This window comes from Microtus ochrogaster, linkage group LG3 (genome assembly GCF_000317375.1).
Source record: "Microtus ochrogaster isolate Prairie Vole_2 linkage group LG3, MicOch1.0, whole genome shotgun sequence".
NCBI classification, from domain to species: Eukaryota; Metazoa; Chordata; class Mammalia; order Rodentia; family Cricetidae; genus Microtus; species Microtus ochrogaster.
In genome coordinates, this window is record NC_022029.1 from 33,235,106 (window position 1) to 33,244,381 (window position 9,276).

Below are 9,276 nucleotides of genomic sequence, written 5' to 3' on the forward strand. Positions count from 1 at the left end.
TCCCTCCTTTCCTTCCTCAAGGCTTAGTTCTGTAATGTAGGTTAGTTTGGATTTTATTATGCAGACCATATTGGCCTCAAACTCACAGTCTTCCTTGCAAATCTTCCTGAGTACTAGGATTTCAGGCATGTCCCATCATACTGGGCTTCCACCAGCACTAATTACTGCAGAAATCCGTAATGTATAAGAAATCCGTAAGACCATGAATAGTGGGATTCCATTTTAATTAAAAGCCTGTCACATGTACGGGTGCCTGCATACTTCCCATGGGACTGCATTCTGATAAATCCATTATAAGTGGGAAATGTGTTCACTACACTGACTTGCTAGATCCCCTAGCTTGGAAACACAGTACAGCGGAGTAAGTTGTTCTTTCTTGTGATTGTACAGTTGATCAGAAGCCATGGCTCAGACTTGTATAAAAGGACAGTACCATATATTGCCAGCTCAGAAGAAGTTCAGAATCAAACAAGCATTTTAAATACAGTTTCTACCAAGACCATATTGCTCTTTGTATCACCGCAAAGTAGAAAAAGTCTAAGTTGAACTATTGGAAGCTGGAAACTGTATCTACACACCCCATGAATTCTTTTCTTTTTCTTTTTCTTTTTTTGGTGAGCACTCTCACATGATACACAAACTTTTTCAATTCTGGGTTTTATGTTTTCATCATTAAAGGAGAATATTTTGTTTCCAATGAGTTTTCTTTCTTCTTTTAATTAAAAAAAAAAAAATGATCCAGGGGCTGGGAATGTAGCTCGGTTGGTCGATTGCTTGCCTTGCGTGCAAGATACCCTGGATTCAATCCCCAGCACTGCGTAAAACAGGCTTGGTAAAACACCACTGTAATCCCGGTCTTAAACAAAAGAAAAGAAAATGACATACAGTGTATTTATAGTATACAGCAGAGGCTGCAAGCTCAGAGTCTTACAAATTTCAAAAAGGCTCCGAAAATGAATGAACTTGATCAGGTTGAAGAAAAACCAACAGTCAGGAATGTAATCAAACGTCCTTTCATTTTTACTTGACCATGGCATAAGAACATATTATACAAACATGGAGACTGCAGGTTAAGTTTGAAATTGGAAAAACGCAACATCTGAAAAAAATAGAAACATGTAATTATTAATTTTTTCTTTCAGACCTCATTACTTCTTTACTTTAGCAGCGGAAAGGTAACAGCTTTCCTTTGCCCCAACATGTCAGTGTCGAGTCTTGCGTTTCATGCCGAGATGTGCTGTACAGAATTCAACCTTGAATCTTTTAACTGAGAGCAATAGCTTTATTTAGTTTCTAATGGAGAACAGCTGTTCACTGCTGAACATGGATAGAATCTTTGTACGATAGTTTTTACATGTAGCGTAGCCAGTCCTGAGGTATTTTTCGAATTCTGGCATTCTAAAGTTGAAAAATTTAGTTTTTAGGACTGAACTCGTGGCTCAAAAAACTTCTCGTTCCGACACAAGGTTAATTGAGAAAGTTGACGTTTAGAGCTCCACGAAAGGCATAATATTAATCAGGAAAGGCAATTTCCATAAAACTGGACTCTTCTGGGGGAAATCTCTCTTCCACGCTCAGTTTGGGGAGAGCGCTTTAGACCTCTTTCCTTTCTGGAAATTGGTTTCAGTTTAGGGAAATGGCTCAGGTTATTCTTTTCCAACTGAGTTCCTTGAGATATAATTTCATTCTGTGTATATGTGTGAAAAGTCTATCAGTGAATGCCCCAAAGAGTTAGATGGTAGTTGTATTTACAGAAAAGGCTATTATAGGGTAAGTCTTTTTGTTGGACTCTTAGTAAGTTTTCTGGGAATACTTAGTAAGTTTCCAATTGTTCCTCCATCTTCTAATAAGAGATGGCCGCATCACTGATGTGCCTCCATTTGTCCGGACATTGAGTGTTAAGTCTACTTTGTATTTAGTTCATCAAGCAGCACGACCTCCTTATCACTCCAGCCAGGGAAGTGACTCCAGAGGCCCATCCTATGGTCTAGATTTTTAGCACAGCATTTTAAAACTTCTTGGTGAATTATTTATTATCCACAATGACCCAAATTTTGTCTCCTTGGATTTAAGTTTCAAGAAAAGGCCAGCATTAACACTGGCCAGTTCAGGAGCCCTAGTTCATAGCTGGGTTTACTGATGTTGACCTGTCTGCACTAAATATTACAAGACTTGCCAACACACGAAGCTGAGTCATTTCCTGAAATGTGCCTGTGATGGACACCATGCTCCAAAGTGCTCCGATCACATCCAAGTCTTTTTGGAACCATAAATAAATACAGCAGACTGGGTGGTATTAGTTCAACTGGGCTCCCACCGGCTTCCCTCGGAAATGCCACAAATGATTCAACTTCTTTTTCACACTCTGTCCTGTAGGTTCTCAGCCGTGTTCTCACCATGCGGAGCCACAGCGTTTCTGCTTCGTCTTCCCTTTGCAAACACTTGCTTTGTTCAAGGCATGGATTCCTGTCCTTAGGAGATACTCCATTAAAGACTTACTGGCCTAAAAGCCTGTAGTATTCCCGCCTTCCCCACCCCACTTCATTCCACAGTGGCAACACTTGTATTAAACCTGAGAAAGAAAACTTAGAAACCCAGTCCTTTGTTAGGTCATGAAGCTTACACATCCCAGGCAGGCTTTTTCTTTGGTTGGATTCTTTTGATACTGACATTGATTTGAGTTGTCAAGCTTGGAAGAATGTTTTGAAATCATGATTAAAAAAAAATCTGCATTCTATATCCCCTCAAACATATAAACCTGATGCACACACACACATATGCTCAGATTTTTTTCTTTTTTTATTTTATTAGCTAAATCTATGTGGAATATATATATATACATATATATACATATATATATGTATATATATATATTCCTTCACCTATAATAGGCATACACATGGTTATCTATATGTATATGTTGACATTCCTTTCTTCCTGACTCTAGTGTGATCTAAGCTAGTGGTCAATAACTTGGCTATCAGGCTCAGGGTGGGAGGAGAGTGGGGGAACTGTGGCTTTTAAGACATAGTAACTGCTCAGCAACAGTGAAGTCACAAAATGTGATTCTACTCCAAGCTTCTCCATTTCTGAAACTTAGCTGTGACAAACACATTAAAAACAGTGTCTAGTGTGATAGGTTTTTATGAATAGAACATGGTGGAAAGTTCTGCAGCTACTTCTAGTCAAGAGCTTTTTTTTTTTTTTAAGGAAAGAACTTATGTGGGCTCATATAGGAACTGTTCCATTAGTAAATTTTATTGAGTAATTCAAAATATAATTTTTTGAATTATATATAAATTACAAATATCGAAGACCAACAGCATCCTGGACCAAACAAGTCATAGTCCTGGCCAGAGTCAGCCACTAGGTCTCTAGTGGGAACCTCTGATGTGTGTGTTGTTCTGGGTGCCTGCCAGCTGATATACTTCTCCATCTTGAGGGGGTTGGAAGTGCGTTCCTACTTCATGATCCCAGCCATGGTTGACCAGTGTCTTTCTCTGGGATGTTGGAAGTGGGACAGTGGGATACTCGTCATCCTGGCAATGGTGCAAGTCCTGTTCTACTCTATCAACAAATGATCAGAGAAAACTTGTGTGCAGAGAAAAAGACAGAGCCAGGTATGCAGAGAGCGCCACTATCAGGGCAATTGTCATGGCTCTCTGATGTCTAGTTCTTGGTTCTAGTCCATCCTGAGGTCAGTAAACAGTAGGAAGATAAATGAAAAGATAATTATGCCGAAAGACTTCCTATAGCATCCAGGAGGAACAATCAGGGAAGACAGCAAAGGGTGCCCTTGAGAGTCAATAGCTGGCTCTCGAGTGGACGGGCTCCCGAGTGAGTGGTCTGTCCCAGTGGAGCTGGTCCTTAAGCCAAAGGGCAGGGGGCAGTGGGAAGGCTTCGCAGACAAGTAAAAGATGGGCATTCATTCCTACGTGAGCTCAGAACAAGGTTATTCTGATGATGGATTACTTTCACTTCCTGTGAGGTAGAAATATAGGCCCCCAGCATTTGGTGCACCCTACTAGAATATCCCCACCTCTTCACTTGTGGGTTTTACTTGCTTTGACCAGTGGGATTTGGATGGACTTGGCAGTAGTTGGTTCTGAGCTGAGATCTTGAGAGTCATAAGAAGTTCCCATCTGTTCTTTCTTGAGCTTCTCCTACCTGTAGTGTGAGAAACCTGTCCCGGGTAGCTTCTGGTTCCAGAAGAGAAACATAAAGAATCGACTCACACCAGCTCACTGTTTAAGTCAGAGCCCCTCAACCCTGCCCACACTGTAGCTGTGAAAAAGGAATGTTCAGTTTTGTTGTGTTTTCTTGATATGGAATCTCATTTTGTAGTCTAGGTTAGCCTTGAACTCACTCTGCATTTAGGATTGGCCGCAAACAAATGGCAAGCTTCCTGAGTGACAGATATGCACTACCACACCGTGTAGAAACGTTTGTTTTCATAAATCATCAGGCTTGAGGGATTCTATTATGTACAGCACTGTCACAGAAATAGCTGACAAAATCTGAGAAGATCGGAAGTCCAGGCAAAGCACATGAGTAGGAGCCCAGGTAGAGTCTCTGATTATAGCAGAATGGTTCCACATTGAGCTGGAAGGCATGTGTTGACTCAAAGGCAACCTGAGCAAAAATGGGGATTCTTAGAGGTCATTGCAGGGGCTACCAGATCCATGTATGGTTGGGAGAGGGAAAGGAGAGTGCTCTGGGGAAAATGCCTGTTATCTTGTTGATCATCTGACTTGAGGAACAATTAGGAGGAACCTAGGAGTCAAGTAGTTGTAGCCGAGCTACATCTCAAATCACTGTGTCCAGACAGTCTACCTTTGAACCTTGGTTACCTTGCCCAGAAGCTGTGAGCGTGGCTGAATCTGTGTGAATGCACACGCGTGTGCTCCTAGCGCTCCTCTGTGTGCTCTCAGTTGCCTCTTTCTGTCTCTGTCTCCATCTCTCTCTCTGTGCTCCCAAATGCTCCTCTGTGTGTGTGTGTGGGGGGGGGGAGGATGGGGATGAGGTGGGAGTGGCTGTTCTCTTTAAAAATTTGGTAGTTGCTGTCCACCCATTTGTTGTTCGTTATGTGGAGTAGGTACACTGAATGTTTTTCTCTATCGCTTTCCTTTTTTTCTTTAAAAAGGGATTTATTTATTCTTACTTTTCATGTGTGTATGTGTTTTGTCTACATGTGTGAATGAACAGGACACGCATGCTGGATGGCTCTGAGCCATTGCGTGGGCTCTGGGAACTGAATGATGACCTGCGAGAACAGTAAGTGCTCTTAGTCACGAAGCCATCTTTCTAGCCCTCCACCTCATTGTCTGAGGCAGGTCTCTCACAGCTCTCACCTGGAGCCCATCAATCCTGCCTCCACCCCCTAGCACGGGGATTTGAAATCCCATCGCCCTATCCAGCTTTGTATATGGGTGCTGGCGGTCAAACTCCAGTCTTCATGTTTATGTCTTAAGCACTTTACCCACTGAGCCATTGCCCCATCTGTTCTTATTATTTATTATTTATCTGTTATTATTTGTTTTTGTAGTGCTGGGGATGAAGCCCACATCTCTGCTCATGTTAAGCCAGTACTCCATCACGGGTCCACATCCCCATCCCTTCTGGTCACTGTTTCACTTGACCTGGGCTGGGTTTGAAACTGGAAAGCCCAGACTACTTCCAACTATCTTACTCCTCTTCCACAAACTGGTATTCTCGAAGTCTGCCATTGACCCAAAGGACAACAAGATGAGAGGAGCCCAGGCTGTTGACTCGTGACTTGTGTTGCCACGGCAGGAGATGCTGGGCAGGCATGCAGACAGGGTGTTTCTGATTTTCTTTCTTGAAATTCCTTTCCCGAGAGGCTTCTATGCTCCGGAAGCTCTTGTCATCTCCTCATTGAGGCAGACGAGGATGAGAGTTCTGTTGGGAGGCATTTCCACTTAATCAAGGCCAGTCATACCCAAGCTCCAGGATTAGCCTGAGATCTGCAGATTTGCACAATTGCTTGGGCAGCCTGTTTTCTGTCTTCACCGCCTTGCTATCTGGCCCTTCTCTGAATTCCTGTAGCTTTTCCAGGACTTAAACGATGAGATTAACAGCTATCATTTTTTTCAATGCCTACCATATGCTAGGCTCTCTAGTGGATCTTTCACAGATATTATTGATCATAACAACAGCAAAGATAACTAATATTTATTAAGCATTTACTGTGTGCTAGGCACTGTGCCAAACCTGGTACGTGTATTAACTCACCGAGAATCCTCTCAGTGAGGCAACGTATGCCTCATTATTTTTTACATACAAACGATGGATGATGGAACTGGGATTTGGATGTAGATTGCTCTGACTCCAGGGTTTTCCCTCACCCTGCATTTGTGGTGTACCCTTGCTTGGTTGCGTTCTCACTGGGCCAGGCACATCAAACTGCTAATGCTGGCTGAGAAGACACAAATAATGCTGGCCAGAGCACAGCATGTGGAGTTCTGGCTCCACCCTGTACTAACTTTGGGGCGGGGAGCTCCGGGGAGCTTTGGTTCATCTCCAAAATGGGCACAGAGTTGAAGTGGGTTTCCCAAGGAGCATCAGTGGGGGTGAGGGATGTTGAGGAGTGCTTGATTCAGGGCTTTCCTAAGACAGCAGCTCCGATACAGAACGGAGTTTTAAAGGTTCTGCTTCTTGTGTGATGCCCTTTCCATGGGATTCTACTACTGATAAATATGTACACCCATGGTCGCCACCCGTGCACTGTGGTGGCTTTGGAGCCCTTTAGACAACTCTTTGACATTCTTTCTATCAAAAGGTAGCATCAAGCAGTCTGCCCTCAAACATGGAACAGCCATAGTGGCTTGCTTCCCTTGAAGAGGCAGTGGCGGAAAGTGACATTCACTGAGGCTGCTGGGGAAAGCTGAGACAGGTTCTGCTCAGTTCACTCTTTCAGATGAACCAGCCGCCATGTTGGAGTTAGGCTGCAGCTAACACAGACAGACTACACAGAGCTTTGGACAACAGCCCCAGCTAAGTTCCTTGCTGACAGCCTGCATCAGTTACCAGATGACTGAATGAGACCTCAGGTGATTTGGCCCAACTTTCAAGCTGTTTTTCTGGCTGAAAAGAGGAGCAGGAATCAGCTGTTTCTAGCAAGCTTTGCCTGACTGCTGACATGAGAATAGAGATGCAGTTGCTTCAAGCCCTGAGGTGGTGGGGGCATTTGCTACACAGCAGTGACATGGACCATGTGCATACATGACAGAGCATGGAGAAGTGTTGGACACAGTTCTGGGTATGTATGCTCTGACGTCACATTGTTGTGCCTCAAATCTTACTTCTGTTGGCAAGTTCCCTAGGCTGTTGAGGCTGGTTGTCACCTGTAAGATGGTAATGATAACTGTATTCATTATGGGTGTTATATTAGCTTTCTAGGGTGGCCATAACAAAATATCACAGTCTGGGAAGCTCAAACAACAGGACTTTCTTTGTTCTTGAGCTGGAAGTCCGAGGTAAAGCACTGGCAGAGTTGATTTCTTCTGAGGCCTTTCTCCTAGGTCTCCAGAAGACCACAGTCTTGGTGTCCTTACAAGGTCTTCCCTGTGTGTGTGTGTGTGTGTGTGTGTGTGTGTGTGTGTGTGTGTGCGCGCGCGCGCGCATGCCCCTCTTCACTTTTCTTCTTAAAGGGAATAAGTCTGCTTAGAGGCTCCCCTAACTAGGACCTCATTGTGTGCTCTGGAGGAAAGCTTGTCTCCCTTCAATTTAATCCCGAGAAGAGCCGCTCTCTACTAAACATGGTATGGCCTGCTGGCCCCCAGCTTTGTGGTGGTTGCAAGAGAGAGACTGAGGAGTCCCTTCTAAAGAGGGGTAGAAGCTATTTCCTGACCTGTCAGCAATTGCTGCTTCCTTTGGGGACCCTTTCAGGGGCTCCTGGATTAAGCCTGAAAGAGCGTCACAGGGTATTCTAGCTAAGGAGAGGTAGTGGTGCAGACAGCAGCAGTTGGTGTCTGGGATTGCCTGCATATTCCAGAACTGACCCCTGGCATCTGTCCCACTGCACACAGTTTGAAAAAGGTATTTTAGAGAGAAAGTCCGGACTCAGAAACCCTTTCTGCCAAGTCCTTTGTTTTCCTTATGTTGCCACGGTGTCTGGGGCTGAATTTTTAAAACGGCATTTTCCTGGAAAGAAGGTTTTGGTCTTTTTTGGAAATGTATCATGTAAAACAAGATCACCAGTGGACCACTGGCATGAGGTCCCCAGGGCCAGCTTGGGAAGCAGCCGGTGGGGGAGGGTCACTCAGGGTGGAAAAAAGAACAGAAATAAATTTGGAGGGAAGATGAGATGTGGCTAAGGGGCCAGCATTTCTTGGTCAGAAGTCAGCTCAGGGCTCAGATTTATTCCAGTGGGCAGGCATGAGGATGGGGAGAGACTGAGAGAGATGGTTCCGGAGCCAGGCTGTGGGAATGTTCCGTGAGCCTATCAGCAGCTGCGCTGTATCTCAGTCTGGTTACAGAAACAAATGCGTTCCTGCGCCTGCTGTGGTCATCATTATTGGACTGTGTAGGTGCTGTGTAGGTGAGGGCCAACACAATGTCCCAGGAGCCAGCCACTTCTCTGCCATTTCTGAAGACAGGAAGGCCTGTCGCATTTGCTCTGGAGACTCATGGTCCTCAGTGTGGGACCCTGCCCCTCCTCCACCCGAGGACCTGTTTCTCCTTTTGTTTTCCAGAAGCGTGCATGTGTTTTCCAGAAGCCTGGTTTGTGGGGCTGACCCCGTGTCCCCACTCCCCCAGCAGCACAGACACAGGGTACCCTTTTGCTGCCTCCCTCCAGGCCCAGGGCCAAGGCAATGACTGTTGCCCAGTGGAATTTCTGTGGCAGGAAGGCTTTTGGAAGTTCTTTGTAGACCTGGCTTCCATCCTTTGGGCTCCCATGTTATGCTTCTGTCCATTCCTTAATCTGTCCTGGCCTCTTCGTCCCTGTCTCAGGTCTCCTATGTTTATAGTGGCCCTGTATGTGGATGCCTTTGCCAATTCTGAAATCCCCTGAACCCCTTTAAGTTCTTAGTTTCTTAATGACTTACATTTTGTAAGTAGGACTGATTAATTTTTTTGGCTATCGATAGAAGAAATGAACCCTTAGCTCTCCTCTGCTTTCTGGAGATTAGGAATGAAAACATGTGGGAGATATGCAGGTTAGGGGGTGGATGCAGGTTAGGGAGTGGATGCAGGTTAGGGGGTGGATGCAGGTTAGGGAGTGGATGCAGGTTAGGGAGTGGATGCAGGTTAGGG